Source organism: Sitophilus oryzae, unplaced genomic scaffold (genome assembly GCF_002938485.1).
Source record: "Sitophilus oryzae breed Bouriz unplaced genomic scaffold, Soryzae_2.0 scaffold_358_pilon_pilon, whole genome shotgun sequence".
In the NCBI taxonomy this organism is placed as follows: Eukaryota; Metazoa; Arthropoda; class Insecta; order Coleoptera; family Curculionidae; genus Sitophilus; species Sitophilus oryzae.
The window spans coordinates 3,311,556-3,333,974 of record NW_022146927.1 but is presented as its reverse complement, the minus strand read 5'-3'; positions in this window follow the sequence as shown (position 1 = coordinate 3,333,974).

Genomic DNA, 22,419 nt, shown 5'->3' with positions numbered 1-22,419 from the left:
TACGTGAGTACCCTATACCAAAAAGGGCCATTTACACTCTCAGTTAATTTGCGTAAACTGGTTTGCTCATACCAAACTGCACCAATAATATTAGACTATCTTTAAAAACTCACCACAATTAAATACACATTCGATAAAGAAATTGTGACGTGAAATGTTCACCAAAAAATGTGACAGCTATCTAAAACCGTGCTAACGCTCAGTTAACAACGACGGCTAGACAGATTTTTATTCAAGCCAAATTTTTGAACCGCTATGACAAACTAATAGTCTTTTGAAGTAATAGGCTTTGAACTGCTATGACAAACTAGCGAGATATGAAATGTCTCGTGTTTTTTTGGGGGGAAAATCTCCAGTAGATAAGACTGCAGGCATGGTACTAAATATTTGTGAAAACCATGTACCTAAGTTTATCCCATTTTGGAATAATTCGAGTTTTACGTTAAATATGATATTTTCAGAGCGAATGATAATTAAATATTCTTCAGTTTCAGTGATTTTTTTTCATTCAGTGTCGGTCATTTTTCATAACCGGCTGATCTATTTCGGATGTTCAAAATGTCTTTATTTTTTTTATTTCACTTCTTTTTATGTTAAGTCTATCGTTAAAATAGTAGTATTTTGAGAGCCAATTTTGGAAATTCCATTTTTTTACTTTTAAATAAATTTAAAATATATTATATGGAAGCAGACATAAATAATTCCTTTCGTCGATGGATCGACGTGTTTACGAATTTGCACCGTAAATGTAATCAAAACAATCCATATTCATGAGTCGGTCAAACAAAGCGGTTAAACAAATATCGCCGTACTCTATTCGATGCAATTCGCTCGCCAATGAAAAGGAAGAAAATAATTGACAATTGTGCTTATTCTAGGGATGTGGTAAGTGTTCTCATTTACATTATTACTACACACTTATTTTTACAGGTGTTTTTTTAACATAATCTATACAGGATCTTCCATTCAACTTGTTTATTAAAGTTTTTTAGGATATAATTTAGATACAAATGTAAATGTTTTAGGTGGTTTTGAGGTGTAAGGATCTCTTGAAGTGTAACTTGTAAAATTGGAAACTTATTGAGTACTTATATTTAATATAAGCATATTAAATTAACCATAATATAAAGTAATTCTTTACTAAAGAGATGCTGTTGATGACTTACTTTTGATCTTAGTATCTGTATCTGGTATGTACAGGGTGTCCCACTAAGAATAGCTCTCTAAAATATTTATAACTAAAGAGACTATGACAAATTGCTGGAAATTATTTTCAAGTTTGTAGAACGCCCGCTAAGCGGCGCAACTGCAACAAAAAATAAGAAAATGGAGTTTTACACAATTTTGCCTAGATAAGGTGTACTATAAGTAATAGCTTCTTAATCTTCAGTAAATTTTAAATATTTTTTGTTAGAGCCATTTTTACCCTATCTACCAAAATAAAGTGGTAGGGGAAAGTTAGATCTATTTTTAAATATTAATAACTCTGGACTGTATGATCGGAATCCAACAAGCGAGGGCTCGTTTAAAAGAGCGTTTCTTACTCTATATTATACCATATAAACAATAATAATAAACTTTTGAACGTAGACGCTAGGGGGCGTTGTCTTACAATTTAACAAACATTGCGCGTTTTTTCAAAAAAATTAAATGCAATAGTGTATGTAATTTTAGCTGATCGTAAAGAATAGTAAAAGCTTAAAAAGTCAGCGAAAACCTCATCTTGATATCTTCTTTCAAACCGAAGATATTAGCAAAATTATAATCTTCTTCTTTACGTGCCGTCTCTTTCGTGGAGGTTGGCGATCACATTGGCAAAATTTTCACCATTCTCGGCTTTCCTTATGAGTTCTTCAAAAGTTAGGTGAGTCCAGTTTCTGATGTTTCTCAACCAAGATAGTTTCTTCCTGCCGAGACCTCTCTTTCCTTCAATCTTACCCTTAACTATCAATTATAAGACGTGGTATTTTTCATTTCTCAATATATGTCCTAAGTATGATGTTTTTCTTATTTTTATTATATTGAACAATTCTCTTTCTCTGCCTATTCTGTTGTAGACTTCGGTATTTGTGATATGGACTGTCCATGGAATTTTAAGCATTCTTCGATATATCCATGTTTCGAACGATTCGAGGCGATTCATCTCCTGAGCTTTCAGTGTCCATGTTTCTGCTCCGTATAACATGATTGATAACAGGATTGACCAAACATAACACTTAAAATTATAATATATACCAAAAAATAAGCTCTTAATTACCTTACTTTTACAATACGGTATCAGTAGCCCTCTTGATTATGTCTATTCTAACATAAAATAAGATAGAAACAGTTAGTTTATTTTAAAATCGTCGAAATACCAGAATACCATAATACCAGAGGTATTAATATCTAATAATTAAGATATTAATAACAGTGGACAAGAAACGATAATTCAGTGAAGTCATGGTAGGTTTTGGAAAAAAGTTGCTTTTCACGTAATAGTATAAACGTCAAATTGTTATTAGATCAACATTTTGATAGTCTTAGCAGCGTTTTTTTTTTATCTTTTGATTGCTTTTTCAAAATGCCAACAACTTCAACTACTTCAAATAATAAAATTAAATAACTGGACTGAATCATCGTTTCTTGTCCACTGTTATTAATATCTTAATTATTAGATATCTGGTATTATGGTATTCTGGTATTTCGTCGATTTTAAAATAAACTAACTGTTTCTATCTTATTTTTTGTTAGAATGGACATCAAGAGGGCTACTGATACCGTATTGTAAACATAAGGTAATTAAGGGCTTATTTTTTGGTATCTTTATAATTTTGCTAATATCTTCGGTTTGAAAGAAGATATCAAGATGCGGTTTTCGCTGACTTTTTAAGCTTTTACTACTCTTTCCGGTCAGCTAAAATTACATATACTATTGCATTTTATTTTTTTGAAAAAACACGCAATGTTTGTTACATTGTAAGACAACGCCCCTTAGCGTCTATGTTCAAAAGCTTATTATTATTGTTTATACGGTATAATATAGAGTAAGAAATGTTTTTTTAAACGAGCCCTCGCTTGTTGGATTCCGATCATCCAGTCCAGAGTTATTAATATTTAAATAGAAACAGATCTAACTTTCCCCCACCACTTTATTTTGGTAGATAGAGAAAAATGGCTCTAACAAAAAGTATTCAAAATTTACTGAAGATTTTGAAGCTATTACTTATAGTACACCTTATCTACGCAAAATTGTGTAAAAACTCTATTTTCTTATTTTTTGTTGCAGTTGCGCCCCCTAGCGGTCGTTCTACAAACTTAAATAATTTCCAGCAATTTCTCATAGTCTCTTTAGTTATAAATATTTTTTTCCGCAGACCCTACGGCTAATACTTTCCGAGATACAGCCGAGAGCTATTCTTAGTGGGACACCCGGTACATGTGTATACAGGGTGTCTTCATATTCCGTGTACATAGAACTACTACGTACTTTTGGAATCAAAATAAGTGCATTGGACACAATTTACCTCTATACAAAAGTGCGTCGTTTGCCGTCAGAGGGCATCAAACTTTAAAAAAAAAAAGGCATTTTTTTCAGATATGTAAAGAGCCGTTATTCTGATTAGAATGAGATTTTGGGTGTCTATATTTTGCTAAGTGCTTTAACATTTGACTTACAAGAAATCAAGAAAAAGTACGAGAATGGTAAAAACTACTCCCACCGCTACATAAATTTTAGTATAAATATTTTTCAACTCTACCGACGACCGATTTTTTTCCGTAAAATGACCCTTCTAGTATTTACTACATTTTTTGTCTCTTTTAAAAAAACGCCACAGCGCATACTCTGAGGAAAAAAAATATTTTTCTGAAGCTGACTTCCAAAAAAATGTTTTGTCACATCAAGCTATGGAGGCGCATAAAATATATTATGCTTTAATAATTTAGTTGGCAAAAAATTGAATTTTATGTTAGTATGATTAATTATATTTGACAATAAGCTTCATAAAAAGCTTAAAAGTTAATACCTACATTTTAAATTATTTAACGTTCTGGTTTATTTCATATGCCCCCTAACGAACAAATGAAGCACGGTTTTTTGTATAAAGGTAAATGTTGTGCAACTAGCTTATTTTAATTCAGAAAATACCTAGATGTTCTATGTCCACGGTATATTGGAACACCCTGTATAATTTTTAAGTCTGCTGTGGAAAAATAAATTCTCTAAACATTTTTTTCTCAAAAACTATGCGGCGCTTTTTACAATAGACAAAAATTGTAGTAAATACTAGAAGGACCATTTTACGAAAAGAAAATCTGTCGACGATAAAGTTATAAAATATTTATACTAAAATTTACGTAGGGTTGGTGGTAGTTTTCACCCTTCCCGTATTTTTCTCGGATGGAATGGAATGGAAATGGGAATAACGGTTCTTAAAATATTTGTAAAAATGTGTTTATTTTTTTATTCCCTCTAGCGGACAAACTAAGCAAATAAGTATTCGTTGATATTCAATGCATAGATGAGTATTAATGAAATTCTATATTATCTGTTTAGCAATTAGTACGTAAATTTAATTTTACACACAAACTAGCTGTGTCGGGCGAATTCTCTTTATTTTTAATTACTTTCCTGGTATCTTTATTTATGAATTTTTGTGTAGATACCGTATGTTCGTAAATAATTATAATTAAGCAAGTCATGGATTAATATTTTGAAACTAAAATATGGTTTGGTTTGGCTGCTTTTTAGCTGAATATGTTTTTTCTGGCCTAATATGAAAGTCCTTTTTAAATGTTTTAATTAATCACAAGCTCCACAATGCAATTACTTCTGAAAAGAAACTTTCTTCTTGTTAAATTGATTTAATTTTAAGATTTTATACGGGGTTATTAAGGTAATTCTATACAGGCTAAATGGTTTCATTTCTAGAAAATGTAGTATTAAACTAAATTCCGTATGGTTCAGAGTCTGCCATATATTGTGGGAAGGATATTAAAATTATATGTTTTTTTTTAAATGGCGCACCTTGTGTATTAATGTACTTTTTGTTTCTATGAGTAAAGGTCACTTGGATTAATGTTTATCTTAATCCAATTTTTGGTGGAGACTGTAGGTAAATATCTTACCATCAACTAGAACGTCAGCACGCTGACTCAGAAACTGAAAGAGTATAACTTTATAGTTTAATTTAAGATCCTGCTGCAGGATTATTACGCTCATCATATTTTTAATCAAAACCTAATGTTTACATATATTTATGAATAGGGGAATACACTTTTAACAGGGTGCCAATCAAAAAGTTTAAATCTGTATCTCATGTGAATTACAGTCGGGTATTTTATTGATGAAAGAGCCATATGTAATAAAAACGCAAATATTTGCGAAACCGTTAAAACTTTTGAAATACTTTAAATATAAAAAAAATGTTTATTTTTAATTCTCCGTTTAACAAAGGAATAATATACAGATGTTCCATTAAAAAAAATCATCCCGATCCATTCACATTTTTTTGAGCGACACTGTAGAAGTTAAAATATTTTCCTAAAATACATGCTAACACATACTTTAGGTTGGCACTTATATAAAATTCCTATTTTTTATTATAGGAGCTACAGATACCCGACGCACTATTACCGGGCCCGTATAAAGTATTAGCACAAATTATACAGATTATAAACTTTGTTTTTTCTTTATTGTTTTTCGTGGTTCCAATGTTCGGAATCGGGCACTAGTTAAGTTACTAGTTTGCGCACATAGCACGCCCACTTATGGCCTCTAAAATTGTGCACAGCGCCTGACCGGCACAGTTATTAGAGAGATATCGGAAAACCGAATAGCGTCTTGTAGTATTTACGCGTACCTTATCATGGTTATGATATGCGCGACTCGAATTTTTAACGCAACACCCGCTAATAACGTTACCGCCTAACGTAATTTGCGGATCAGTTACACCAGGCGCTATTTCTAAATAACGTTTAAAAATTGCTTAAATGGGCATGTGCGGGTATTTGACAACCGGGGCCGGCCGGCTAGATCTTTTATTTTAGGTAATGTTTGAATTGTTTTGAATTTAATGGTATTATATCAAATTGGTAATTTGATATTTAAGTAATTGGGATTAGTTTTAATTAAATAAATATGGCCCAAAATATGGATTCCACCTCTTCCAATATTAAAGTATCTATAAAGAGGCTTAGATTTAGAGCAGATGAGACTACTTAGCCCTTCTAAGAGAATTTGTTGCTTGTTGCCCTAAACCCACTGGCAGACGTTGAACAATAAAGCACTGGAAATAAGCACTTTAGCTCTTTAGTTTTAAAATACCTAGTAAACAAAACAATTTCAAAGTTAGGTTAAGTTTAAATAGCGGGCGCGACGGGCACAGAATTCTTTCCGATCCAATAACTATAGATGAAGAGAGTTAATACCACCTCACGTAAAGGAAATAACACCTGGCCTTATTAACGTCCATGCACGCTATTCGGTTTAGCAATATCTCCCTATTACGCTGTTTATTGTTATTTTACGCGAGTTTATTTTTGCGCACAGGAAATTTTACTCGTTTGCACATCGTCATAAAAAACAATTTTCGTATCACGAATTAGGGACAAGATTTTGATCTGTATACTTATAGGATACCTAATCTGTGGTATTAGGAACTTGAACCCACTATTAGGGACTTTGAACCCAGGCAACCCCTATTTGCGGCAACTTTTTCATAGACACCCGTATAACATCATGCACAGACAAAAAATAGCTTTAATTTGAGATGTAAAATGTAGAATGTTTAGGAGGGGAGTTAATCAGCGCGTCCTTACAGATCTATTGTGTGTTCCCCTTTCTTGAGTTAGAACTCATCATACAGTCCCAGGGCTTTAACAAAAGCCAGTATCTGAGAAGGCTCCACAGAGGCCAGCTCTCTATCTTCGACATCAGTCGTACTAAGGTTCATGGCACGAACGGTCGTCGTCGTCTCGGCGCACTCAGTGATAAGGTGTTCTGGTGTTTCCCCATTCTCCCCACAGAATCTGCGTTCGCCGTTGTTTCCCACCCTCAGCCTACTGAGGTGTTCGTTGAGGAGACAGTGTCCTATTAGAAACTCCGTGACAATCCGGAGATTGTTCTTACTTAAATCAAGAAAAATCTTTGATTTTTTTCAGTCGTTAGTTCCGATGAACTTTTTCGAGTATCTTAGACCGTTGGAGGACACCCATTCCAGGTTACGAATGGATTCATCTTCATATAAACGATCAAAAAAAATTATGAACGTAATGTCATCTCCAAAATCAGTTATTATTATTATATTATTAATTAAACATAGTTGCGGCAAATTTTTTATTGGCACCCTGTTAAAAGTGTATTTCCCTATTCATAGATACGTAAAAATTAGGTTTTGATTAAAAATATGATGAGCGTAATAACATGCAGCCGGATCCTGTCTTATTACTGACACTTAACTTATTATATAAATCAAAATGTATACTTGCAAACACGAATAAGTTTATAGTATCTTTGTTGCCCGTGCCTTCACCAATAGATTACCATTACCTTTCAAGTCTGACTTCTGACCGCTTAAATTACACAAAACAACCTAGCGTGTCGACATAGCTGGGCTGTTGCCCCAAGAAAGAAAGCGAAACACAAATAGAAAAAAAAACGAATTTAGTTACAAATTAATTATTGTCTATGTTTGACTCAAGAATAATTGTACAAGAACAGTTTTGTTTCGTATATCGGTTCATTTGAATAACAATGCTTCGTTATGGTGCCAATTTTCTTAATCGAATGACATGGCAATTAAAAGGAAGGAAATGTCAAGGACTTGGTGCGGCACTATTCCCGGATCTCCCACGGTGCAGCCGCTGCTGAAGTCTTAATGTTGCCGACGATGCATTTTCCATTTCCTGCGATGAAAGAATCGCTCTCCCGAGAATTTTCTTCTAGCATCCCTAATTTCCAATTAGATAGAGGCAGTCTAAAAGCTTTTTCGTGTTTCTGTACAACAGAAGAAAGATTTGAGTCGCTCGGTATCTATAATTTTTGTCGCTCGGTTAGGGCTGAGACCGTATATAGTAAACTAACCATTTATTACATAATTTACTGCTGCAGTAAAATGTTTGTGTTGTATACTATGTATGTTAGTGCTGTATGCCTGTACTTGTCTTCCCTTTTTATGACAATGTGGGAAAGCTGGGGTTTTTAGAAAACATTTTAGAAAAAATCGCTACATATGCAGAATAACCGATTTTTTAACTGCTAGAAATTTATATTTATGGTTCATTGAGTACAGATAAATAGTATTCATATATTTATCCATAAACAACTAATTTTGGATATTTGAAATAGTAGAAAATACAATTTGTTATTCTTTTAATTATATGCTAAGAAAAATATGTTGTTTAGTTAAACAAAATCACTAAAACATTATTTTTTGCACTTCCTTATGTATTGTTGCCATCAGAAATAATTCAAATTGTTTACATTAATCATTTACAATTAATCTTATAGCACAGCTTAAGTAAAAACCAGCTCGGACAGTGTAGCGTGCCGCTTTGATCTTTTTACGCTCGGATTTGCGATTCGAAAGAGGGGGAACACTAGAGCGGCGAGGTCTCTCGCCAAAACCAATAGCCGCCTAAGCGCCAGTCAGCCCAGAGATGTATTCAAAAAAAATTTACACGTGACGTAAAAAATTATTCGACTGGTGCTAGAACATAATTTAGATACACGTTTTTTAAATTGTTGACTTTCAATAAATATGCATTCTCAAAGAAAAACATTTAAAAAACAAATTAATTAATTTATTTCTAGAAATAACAGCAAAATGAAATAGGTACATTGATTACTTATAGTTATTTACGAATGTTTCTAAATAATCTAAAGTTTCTAAAAAAAAAAAAGCTTTCGGTTTTTGTTTGCTACATTTAAGTTCTTATTAATATTCTTTAAGGTATAATAAATTCTAACTTTTGCGTATAATTTTAACAAAAAATACATTATAGGAAAATTTTGATTGATGGTTGAATTTAATTGTCTGAAATAATTTAACGAATTTACATAATATATTTTCATTTAAGGAAAGTTCTTCAAAATTGTTCTGAAAAATTTTATAAAAAAACTTTTTTAAATCAAGTTTTTATTTAAATACACTAAAAAGAACAAAATAAACTTTTTCTTTAAAACTTTTATTATGAACTTATAACGTCATTACACAATTTTAATATTATATAAAAGCTTGTCGCGAGATTTGAGTGTACAGTTGCACTCATAAAAATCTGGTACGACAACTTTATCTTGTAATTCCTGGTCTAGTGGTCTATCATAACACAAACTTTGAAAATGAGACAGGGTAGACACAGGTTTTAGTTAATTTACTTGTTTATCGATGTAGAGAAATTTCGCGACAAGCTTTTATATATCTAATATTAAAATTGTGTAATGACGTTCTAAGTTCATAATAAAAGTTTTAAAGAAAAAGAGTTTATTTTATTCTTTTAGTGTATTTAAATAAAAGCTTGTTTTTTAAAAAGGTTTTTTAAAAATTTATTTTCTACTTTTTAGTTATGCTGGTTTCTCAGTGCCACACACTTAAACTCAATTTTTCTTAAATAACTTTCTATGGGTATCCTAATAATATGTATATCGATTTTCATTAAAAAAGGAGAACTTAAAAAAAACGACAGCTGTCAAATTTGACAGTTCAAATGTGAGACAAATAAAATGAAAACCGACTATGGGGTAGGGGGCATCAATATATCGATTTTTATCAAAATCGGACAAATTTGAAATTATTTGATAGCTGTCACATTTGACAGCTCAAAATTTTTTTTCTTTCATTTTAGCCCACGGCCATCATCGATTTTTATCAAAATCGGACAACTTTGAAATTTTTTTGACAGCTGTCAAATTTGACAGCTCAATTTTTTTTTCTTTCATTTTAGCCCATGGCCATCCCATATATCAATTTTTATGAAAATCGGTTGACTTTGAAATTTTGACATGTCATTAAACTGTCATTTTTTCAAGATGGCCGCCCATATATTTTTTTTCATATGTATATACCCACAATATACCTATGCAGGTTGTTAAATTGTTCATTACTCGCGGCAAGAGTTTTATGGTTTAAATAACCTCGGCCCGCTCGTCGATAGACGACGCGACGGGACGAGTCGGTAGAAAAATCAATAATGCATACGTTCTCAATAGGCAGTGTTGCCATTCTGTTTCCCTATAAGTAACTGTCGAGTTAACAACCTGTATATATTTATATATATATATATATATATATATATATATATATATATATATATATATATATATATATATATATATATATATATATATATATATATATATATATATATATATATAATTTCAGCCCGATCCATTCATAAATAGAATTTTAAAAAATCAAAAACCTCAAAAATGCCGCCATTTTGACAGCTGTCAAAAATTCGGGCCATGCCTTGCAAAAAAATGTATTGTCATCGGGACTGAACCTACATGCCAAATTTCAATCTCCTATAATAAAAGGAAGTGGTTTTAATTTAGCTTACAAGATTTGCCCCGAACAAACATACATACATACAAAGCAAGTTAAATAAAAGCTTATAAAAATAGCATCCAATGAGGAAACTAAATAAAAAAATGGTCACTTGGCATTAGTAAGCCTCCAAATAAGTAGTCTTCATCGTTTTGAAAAGCTCTAAAGTGTGAATATACTTTTGAATTGAACATTAATTTTGAATTGAATTGAAAATTAAACAGACTATATTTTGAATTATTTCCATAATTATTTGTGCAACCAGCAGCCGCACATCCCGGAAAACCTTTTCCCATTCCATCAATAAAAATAAAATTGAAATAAAAGCACAAATACCTATGGTTAAATATAAGAAAAAAAATCGAATTAAAATCTTCCGTAATACGGCCCCACGCGCCACCGGTGGAGGCTATGCATCGACTGAATGAGGCTGACTGTCGGTCGCTTAATTCAGTTAGCGCATCGTCGGAGTAGGGCGTTTTAAATTCGAGCGTGGGAAAAATTGGCGAGTGTCCAAGCTATATTATTCTGTAAGCTGTGCTTATAGCTTATTCCGCTCAGTTTGTCCAAAACGTTCCACTACCCTTTTGGTCGTAGAGCGATGAGCCACATATTCATATAATATTTCTTATCTTCAACAAGAACAACGATTTTTGCACAATCTTCGACATTAAAATCAATATTCAATCGTAGGTATACAAAATGTAATTATCAATATGATATTACGATGATATTCATTAAAGCCACCTCGTCATATTAAAAAATAATATCAAAAACTGATGATGACTGAACAAATTTGCAAATTAGTGGTGGCAAGTTTATTTCCCTCTTAAAAATTGACCAAGGCATGTGTTGATGTGAGCCAAAAAACAAATACTCAGTAGTCATGGATGAAAAAAAATGTTTATAGGAAAATTTAGTCACGAAATTATTGAACAGGGTGTTTTAAAGTTAGGTTAAAAAACAATCCTTTGATTAGTCCTGCATAATAAGCCCACTACAAAAGCTTTTAAAAAAGTGATTTGCTAATTAAAGTAGATATGTATATTTATACCGGGTGGTGCATCGGAATGCGGGTCATAGGAAATCCCATGTAAATTTTAAAAAGTCAAATATTATCTCCTCAGATGATTCTATGCAAAAATTGTTTTAGACTTTTTTGAAGAGGCGTTAAATTGTACTCATGTTGTCCTGTCCTCTAGAATTTCGTTTTATTTGGAATAGGCATCTAAAAGTTATTTGCAAAAATTTACCTTCAAATTACTAAAAATTTATAATACCGCCCAGAGAAAGCTACATTTAAAATACCATCAAAAATATGATTATGCCATGGTCAAATTCGATATTACATTTTTTTTGTTTACAAGAATTTTTATGGTTTGAAAAGGGTGGTTAATTTTTTTCTGAATTGGAATGATTATCCACAAAAGAATTAGTTGACTTAAGAATAGTATTCGCGGTGTATGACTTGCTGTTCATTACTCGATCACTTGCATGCTTCGCTCATAAATCCACAATAATTAACGAATAATAGAAATATTTGTAACTAATGGACCTTTATTAAACTATGCTAATTAATAAAATGTTTACATAATCCCCTATTCACAGCCAAACAATACCCCAAATGATTGTGAAATTTACGCCTCACAATTACAAAGCTGTCAAAGGGAGAATCTTTCGCAATCCACAGAGATGTCGATTTCAGTCTATCTAAATTTCTGTATTTATGCCCATAAAGACGGTTTTTGAGTGTGCTCCACAAGAAGAAGTCCTTCGGCTAAAGATCCTGTGGTATTTTCGTACTGTATCCCCAATAAAGGGGAGTCAATATTTTTCTTTTCTTCAGCATAAGAATATTCAAGTCATTGTTATTTTCTTCCTGTTCAATTTTTTTTGTCGTCACACTTCCATGGCCTTAATACCTTAGTACCTTTAGTTTCAAACCTCCTGTTTAGTCTTTAAACTGTTGACTTATTCGGTATTATAAGAACTGTAATTATTGTTGGGGGCGATTATGCATAATATAACCGGGTGTCCCATGTAAATTTTGAATATTTTTTGTTAGAGCTATTTTCCCCTATCTACCTAAATAAAGTGGTGGGGGAAGGTTAGATCTCTTTTTATTTAAATATTAATAACTCAGGACTGTATTATCGGAATCCAACAAGCTAGGGCTCCTTTAAAAGAGCGTTTCTTACTCTATATTGTACCATATAAATAATAATAATAAGCTTTTGAACGTAGACGCTAGGGGGCGTTGTCTTACAATTTAACAAACATTGCGCGTTTTTTCAAAAAAAAATGCAATTGTATATGTAATTTTAGCTGATAGTAAAGAGTAGTAAAAGTTTAGAAAGTCAGCGAAAACCGCATCTTGATATCTTCTTTCAAACCGAAGATATTAGCAAAATTATAATAAATACCAAAAAATAAGCCCTTAATTACCTTATTTTTACAACACGGTACAGTAGCCCTCTTAATTATGCCCATTCTAACAAAGATATAAGATAGAAACAGTTAGTTTATTTTAAAATCGACGAAATACCAGAATACCATAATACCAGAGGTATTAATATCTAATAATTAAGATATTAATAACAGTGAACAAGAAACGATGATTAGGTGAAGTCATGCTAGGCTTTGGAAAAAAGTTGCTTTTGACGTAATAGTATAAACGTCAAATTGTTATTACATAAATATTTTCATAGTCTTAGCAGCGTTTTTTATCTTTTGATTGCTTTTTCAAAATGCCAACAACTTCAACTATTTCAAATAATAAAGGCATTTCGAAAAAGCAATCAGAAGATAAAAAACGCTGCTAACACTATGAAAATGTTTATCTAATAACAATTTGACGTTTATACTATTACGTCAAAAGCAACTTTTTTCCAAAGCCTACCATGACATCACCGAATCATCGTTTCTTGTTCACTGTTATTAATATCTTAATTATTACATATTAATACCTCTGCGATGGTATTATGGTATTCTGGTATTTCGTTATAATTTTTTTCCGCAGCCCCTACGGCTAATACTTTCCGAGATACAGTCGAGAGCTATTCTTAGTGGGACACCCAGTATATACGCCCTATGTATGCATAATGAAAAATGTTTTAACTAGCCTCAACAGAAAAAATCTTCTGGAGCTGATGACATGGCACTAAATAAGCCCGTAAGTTGATAGAGAGCGAATTATGTTGATTTCTTTCTCCATCTGATAATGAGCATAAGTAAACTCATTAAAGCTGCTTTTCAGACAAGAACGAATTGCGAAAGTCGACTTCCGGCGGCCAGGTCCCGACGTCGGCTGAACGTTCGGAAGCTGCACCTAATTCGACTTCCTTCCATGTTTTTGTGACGCGAGCTCCTTTCCAGGATGCTCGAATTCACTCGGCATCCTCCACCTTAATTAAAGGCAGTCTTGTATAATTCACTGGCAAACTAGGGCTTTTGGAAACCTAATAGGTGTACTTCCTGTGCCTTGCCGTGTAATCCGCGTGAAAATATCGCTTGTTTAAAAAATATCTTCTATGAATATAAACGAACTTCGTATAAGGGATGAAACTAAAAATTGAATTTTGTGCATAGTACTGTTTTATATTTTCCAGAGTTTGATGATTATTATGTATTAGGATATTAAGATACATTTTTTCAAATCTGTATCAGGGTCATATGTATCAGGTTGACATACTTTCCCAAACCATTTGTATATTTTGTTTTTCCTTCATTAATTTAAATATAAATACTACGAATTATTTTGTTTTCACTAAGCAAAGTATTTCTGACAAATCCCAATAACAAATACTACCAAACCAAGCCAAAATATAATATATATTTGTTGAAGACAATTTCAATCCAACTCCCAGTGGATAACATATCGAGAATGTACAACTTTGAGAAACACCTCACCGTAGTATCGAGCAATAAAAAGGATTGGAAGAGAGAAACGCTTCCTGATGTGAAGTTTGTGTGAAGGAATCATCATCTTTCAGGCAGAAATTTACGCTATCGAAAGACGCGGACAATTTATCTTAGGAACTCTCGAAAATAGGAAATAACCGTCTTATCCGACAGTCAAGCAGCACTAAAAGCGATCAACTCTGTAACCATCAATTCGAAGTTGGTCAAAGAATGCCTAGAGAAGCTGAAAAAATTACACTATAGAAAATAAAGTCATCCTACTCTGTGTTTGGTTTGGTTGGGGCTTCCTACTCCGGGTTGGTTTTGGGTTGGTTTTGGCTTTTGGTTTTGGCTTCCTACTCTGGGTTTGGTTGGATCGCCCATCACTTAACCAAAACCGTTCTGCTTTCCAAGCGAAAACCAACTTAAATCGGAAACTGAAGAATCTGGAGGACTCTGCATCCGTAACCTGGAATGGGAATCGTCCAACGCAACGGTCTAAGACACTTGAAAAAGTTTCCCAGAACTTACGACCGAGAAAAATTAAAGAATTTCTTTGATTTAAGTAAGAACAATCTTCGGATTGTTACGGGGTTTCAAATAGGACACTCGTCGTCTGCTCCACGAACCCCTGAGCAGTTTGAAGTTAATAAAACAACGGCGAATGCAGATTCTGTGGGGAAAATGGGGAAACACCTTATCACTAAGTGCATCAAGACGACAACCGTTCGTGCCATAAACTTTGGTACGGCAGATGTCGGAGATTGGAGTGCTGACCCCTGTGGAGCCGTCTCAGATACTGGCATTTATCAATGCCCTAAAACTGTATGACGAGTTAAAACTCGTTGTAACTCAAAAAAGGGTTACATTATAGTTAACGTCAGTTGTAAAAGTGAAATCAATACACCTCAACGTTTACAACAAAGAGTAAAAAATGCATTCGGAATCTGTTGAAAGGGCTATACATAAAATTGAAAAAAAAATAAATATGTGCCATAGGGAAGGTGGTAACCCTTTCGAACATGTAGATCATTAAAAATTAGTTTGTAGAAGTTGATTTATTTATTATAACTATCGATTAATATTATGCATATTATTAGATCGTACATTGAGATTTGAAATTCACAATAGAAAAAGTTAAAAATAATATCTTTAAATTGCTGACCTGAAAGTTATTTATTTGAATCTATCTTTCAATTGGCTCGGTTCCATACCAACAGGTATGGTAGGCTACTTATAAGATCGGCAAAATTTTTTTTTTTAATTTCACTCAAAATGAGTTATTTGGGTCATAAATGACCTATAAATACAAAATATTTTCATGGTGTCTGTCTGTCTGTCTGTCTGTCCGTCTGTAACACGATAACTCAAAAACCGCTAAACCGATTTTAACCAAATTTGGCACAATTTGGTAAGGGGGTGTGGGAGGGGGTTACAAATTTTAAAAAATTGTAACTCCAAAATTACAGTAGCTAGCGAAACGCGGTTTCAATTTAAGATTAGGAATATTTGCAACAAAATTTGTAATAACATCAGAATTAGTCAAAGTCGCAGTTTTTGAGATATTCCGTGTTTCCGTAGTCCGTTTTTGAGAAAATCCGTGTGAAGAACTCCAAACTCCTATCGGACGCGACCTCAGGTGGCGGATAGGGGAAATTACTGCGGACCAAAATTGGGAAAAATTCCTTTACTTTGAACCTAAAAGAACTGCCTACCAACTTTTTTAGTATGGGCCTATATTATACGTGCCTCCCGTCGCCAATTTTTTGATAGCATGTTGGCGAACATCCCAAGGCGCAACTTTGCCCCAATTTAACCTTCTTGGTACCTCGAATTTATAACACCCTGTATAAATCAATTTTTCAGAATAATGATTTTTAACCTAATCGTGCTATGTTTACATGACAGTGTGAAAAAATTGCATATTCAGAAATCGGCTACTCGATCTACAACGAAAATCGTTCGCTGGTTCGACTTTTTCTTTCTTTTACCAAAAACACGGAAAAGCTTTTAGTCGGCCTACGTCTAATTGAAAATTAGAATAGTTTGAGAAAAACTTGCTCAAGACGGTCGATCGTTGCCGGTGCTCGGATCGAAAATGCATCGTTAGCTACAATGGTCGGAGCATTCATTTGCAGATCTCGCAGTTCGAGGCAAATAATCGACGTTTCCCTGCTCTTTATTATGCCAACGATTGGAAATTTCAAAGGTTTAATGAGAACTCTAACTACAAGAGGAACAGTAAAAAGAACAACAAAAGGAGGAGCTTTAAATGAATGAAGAGATTGGATATCCTGTTTCGTTCAGGATGCACAGGAAAATCTAAACTTAACTTTAGTTATTTTTGTATTTGTAGTATTTTAATTCTGAATTATTTAATTTTGAAGTAGTGATGGGCAAAACTGTTATTTTTAGATAACAGTTGAAACTGTTATAGTTATTTATAAAAAACAGCTTAAAATAACAGCTCAAAAATAACAGGTTTCTTTATTTTATTGCTAAATATCTGAAAGAGTATGAAGCGGTCGCCGCCAGGCGTATTAACGCAGTTGCAAGTTGCTACAATGACATGCTCGGTGGTAGTATTTCCAGGGTGTCTAAAAATTTCTAAATATCGATTGTTATCTAAAATATCTCTCTAAAAACGGTCGTTGTTTACAAATAAGCGCTGTTTACAAATTGCGATATAAAAAAGCCAAAATTCCGCCACTCGTCTATACGTATACATTCCGATCTACCTACGCCTTGCCCCTCGATCGGCGTAGATCCTGAATTGCGTAGCAGTGTACAGGGTGCATCTCACTCGACGGACAAGAAGCTCTTAGTTATAATTTTACCATTTGTGGTCAAAAATAGCAATATAAGAAAATGTGTAGTATATTCTTCATAAGTAAACCAACTATACACTAGAGTTCGAATTAATTTTACACTTAAACTAGCGTGTACCCGCGACTTCGTTCACGTCGAATTAATAATTTGTAATTGTGATGATAAAGCAAAGCAAGAATTTCTATTGACATACAAACTGGATAAAATTTTCTCACATTTGCCAAAAATAAGCTTTAAACGTCGAGCAGTTTAAGCAGAATCGTGGTTAATCAATTACTCAACTTTTTGGAACACCCTGTATTATTTTTTAAAAAATTTCAAAATATGTAAAAAAACAAAATAAATTATGCGTGTCCAAGCGTTTTCCCGAAAGACTAACCGTTTTTAAATAACAAATATTGTAATATTTGAGGGGCGTTTTCACCCTCTTGGAATTTAAGATTCGAGAAACCCCTCCTTATCGAACCTCAACCCCACAGTCAATCCGTTTGCCAAAACTCAGCTTTAAACGTCAAGCAGTTTAAGCAGAATCGTGATTACTCAATGCTCACATTTTATGAAACACCCTGTATATATTTTTAAAAAATCTTAAAATATGTAAAACAACGAAATAAAATATACGTGTTTAAGAGTTTTTCCGGAAAACTCACCGGTTTTTAAATAAAAAATATTCTAATATTTGAGGGTGGTTTCACCCCCTTTGAATTCGAGTTTCTTACCGAACCTCTACACCCTAAAGTCAATCCGTTTTCCAAAAATCAGCTTTTTACGTCAAGGGCTTTAAGCAGGATCGTGATTAATCAATGACCAGATTTTTCAAAACACCCTGTATACATTTTTAAAAAATCTTAAAATATTATTCTGAAAATTTTTCAGAATAAATAAATACCTAAATATTGAAACTTAATAACGTACTCAAACATACAGCGCCATAATATCTCGACCTCCGCCCGTTATGCTCGTAACAGGTTGAAAAACAATATATCTAAAACAACTGATGCGTTATTCTCCAACCTGTTTCGAACTTCCATCGACAATCGACCGATGCAGCAGCCTTCCTTTCCCACTCCTGTTATCTCGACCGCCAGGCGTTATGCCCGCAACTGTTTCAAAAACCTGCTTCTTTTATATCCTATTATTTTTAAGCTGTTATAAGCGCAATACGACCGTCGACGGGATCGACCGAAGCAGCTACGTTCGCCGTAGCGCATTCCCCACTCCGTTGTCCGTTGTCTCGCCGCCTGTATCGATGGTTGACGAAATAACAGGTTTTCCATCCATACTAGTTGTTTTTTGGAATTGCTTCGAGCAGCATAGAATTTCGGGGCGGTGCAGAGCGCCGACTTCGTTTTTCGTTTCACGTGCGGCCGATCTCTACGTGTCGTTATTTTATATCTGTTATTTTTTAGAAGTAGTAACGGTTGCGTTATGTTATTTCTAAATAATTGTTATAAAATAACAGATAGTTAAATAACAACCCATCACTATTTTGAAGCCATTGTATTGTATTTTAAAAAAGTTAGTTGTGGTGTGAAGGAGAGAGATATCTATTATCTAAAAAGGTTATTAAAAAATATTGGAAATTTTATAATTTTTATTTCTTAGTAGGTACCTATTATAAAATATTTCTAAATTTTATACCGGGTGCGTCTCTAAAGTGGCTCACCCCTATAACTTTTTTTATTTTTACCGATAAAAAAACGAGATTTGGTATGTTAGTATAAAATAGGATTGATATTATTAGACATAAATTAGGATTGATTGACATATTCTAGTGTTTTCGGTTTTCGGTCACTTCTTGTTTCACCGGAAAGGACTACAACTATTGATTTTTAAGTGGCACCCTCGGTATTTTTTACTTCATTCGATAGAAAATGACACTCTGAATCGAATGACATATCGTATGTCAACTTTTGACATATTCGCTCATAAATAAATTGTATTTTAAATTTCAATCTAGGGTGCCGTGGCTGTGTTAAAACACTAATTTTTAATCAAGGAGCCTTGGAAAAATAGATTGGATTGTCTAATGTTTTTAGTGTCTTGTCCTTGCCGGTTAAAAGGTGCCCAAATCGTATTTTTAATCATATCTCAATTTTTTCAAATGGAATGCGAGTGGCCCAATTGGATATTTGGAAAAAACATTTTTTTACGAATAATTTGATACCACACACATGATATTTCAAGTCAAATTGTCGTTATGAACCGCATGTTAAGATTTCAAATAAACCATATGCGAAAATGTCAAATGTTGACATATGATATGTCATTTTATTCAGAGTGTCATTTTCTATCGAATAAAGTGAAAAAATACCGAGGGTGTCATTTAAAAATCAAAAGTTGTAGTCATTTTTCGAAGTGACCGAAAACAATTGAAACGTCAATTAATCCTAATTTATGTCATATACTAACATACCAAATCTCGTTGTTTTATCTGAAAAATTAAAAAAGTTATAGGGGTGAGCCACTTTTGAGACGCACCCGGTATACACAAAATATATTTTAAAATAAATATAATAAAACATATATTCTGTCAATCTTTAAAAAAAAATCAAACACCACTAAGATTTCTTAGATAATCAAAAATTAATTGAATTTACTATTTTAAAAGTAATTTTGATTAATAAAATTATTAATTTTTTAAAATTATTCATTTAATAAAATTGATAATTTACTAAAGTATAACTTAATCATCCATATTTATCAAAATTCAACTAAAAAATGCCGATTTAAATAATTTAAAACAAAATAAAATTACATTGAAGCGTAGCAAAGGGTGTATATTTATTTATTATTTATCCCAATTAAAGTTAATGTATAAAGTGATTCTGGGTGAGTTGGAGCAAAACGTTTTTGATCTCATTATCAAAATAATAATTGTATGAAATATCTTTTGAAAATAAAAACCATCGCATCTAGAAATGATAGGATACATAATATACCTATTTTTATACAGGGTAGTCCATTAGTGCGAGGAAGTCCAATATCGTCGTTGGTGTGGCAGATATAAAAAAAAACTTTTATACAAAAGTGCATATTCTTAAAACATTATGATGTATACAGGGAGTCCTAAAGAAAGTAAGGTTTAAGTTAATTTTACTCCTGTTTTTAACCACTTTTCGGATACAGTGTTTTCAACCAAAATTTCAGTTATTAAGAAATAGAATGTCAACACCGCTTAGTCGCATCCAAATAAGAATAGCGTACGATATGCAATTTTTTTTGCTGAATCAAATTCTGTACAGAAAAATGGGGGTTGCAAGTTGCAAAAGAAAAAATTAAAAACTTTTATCATTACTATTTTTCGAAGCTCTTGCGTACAATTAAATATTTTTGTACTTAAACTTTCAGATCTTCTATAATAAAGGCAATATTGGACTTCTTTGCACTAATGTGCCATTCTGTATGTATTTTTATGGAAAGGTATTAACTTTATTATGTTGTATGATCCTAACAAAAGCCTAAAAAAATGCAACGGAAATTTTTTTCGTCAAATTTATAGTGTTATATTTTTTATTTTTAGCTCTATTTTCAAGATTTTTTTTTATAAAAATAATTACTAATAAAATAATTTTTATTTTATAAAAATAAAAATTTACATAAACTCTAAAAAATAAAGTTTTTTTATAAATTGTGGTATTTTTTTGTGTTTATTATACAGGGTTAACCCAAGGGTTGTTTTTTTACCCTGTAAAACACCTTGTGCTGTTTTTAACTGTAAAATACCCTGTGCAATAATTTCACCCTAATCAAATTTTTCTAAAATATTATATTTTCTAAAATATTATCTTACAACCATGTCTCCTGAGCATTTTATTTTTTGGATCATGTCAATACATGCCTTGGTTAATTTTTAAGAGCGAAATGAATTTCCCACCAACAATTTTCAATTTTTTCAAGTATCATTTCTTTTTTATGATGCTTTTCTTTGAGGATTATTGTGGACTCTATACTGCTATGAATTGTCCAGCATGTTCGACAGATCTGAACTCTATAGAACACGTTTGGGAAATGCTTCGCAGGAAGGTTAGAGGTCGCAAAGTGGCACCAGCTTCATTAAATAAACAGCTGTGCTTGGTTTTTGAAGAAAAATGGGAAAACCTAACGCAATATGATATATGCAGATGCAGCCTCATTGACGTATGAACGGACGTCTCAGGCAGTTATAGCATCCAAGGGAGGCAATACAAAGTATTAGAGTATTTTCTACACTTTTTTTTTCCTGTTTGTATACTTGATTAATACAGATGTTTTCTGTATTATCTTTAGTTCTGTTATCGTTATTAATCTAGCGTAATATGATGACAATAGTCATCAAGGCCACCTCGTCATATTGAAAAATAACATAACCTAACCTAACCTAACCAAAAGTAATGATCATTGAAAAAGTTGCAAATTGTTGTTGGAAAGTTCATTTCGCTCTTAAAAATTAGCGAAGGCATGTATTGACATGATTCACAAAATAAAATGCTCAGGAGACTTGGTTCTGACCGAAAAATAATATTTTAGGCAAATTTGCTGACGAAATGATTGCAAAAGGCGTTTTAAAATTAGAGTAAAAAATAACGATTCGATAAACACTGTATAATAAAACACAATAACTAAAGTTTTTAAAAAACTGCATTTACGGCTTAAAATTGATATATTCTTATACAGTTTGCCAAAAGAATCATAAAAATTGGGCTAAAAAATAAAAAAAATATATAACACTTTAAATTTGATGAGAAAATTTTCCGTTGCTTTATTTTTGTATTCTGAGTGTATATTATAAAGAATAAGAAAATTCAAAAACTTAAAAAATCTGTTTTTATTTAAAAGTCATTATTATCTACAACCTTCAAACAAATCGCTTTATTATATTACACTGAAATGTAGCCTTGATACGATTTTCATATTCAATTTATCTTTAGCGGTGTCACGTTTTCGATATAAGGACTATACTAGAATAATCCCTGTCGAAGCATTTTACAAGGGTCTCATAAAAATAGGTATTAATCTATCGTTTTTTCGCCTACTGGCGGTCTGTCGATCGGCCGGGAATCCGCCCCAGTAAAACAGTTGGCGTCAGCGGTGTTCCGGAAGCGACGGTGCATTTCCATGCGAACCTGCAAGAGAAATTGATAAATCGACCAGTCAGAATGAGGATATCCGAAAGGACGTTAAA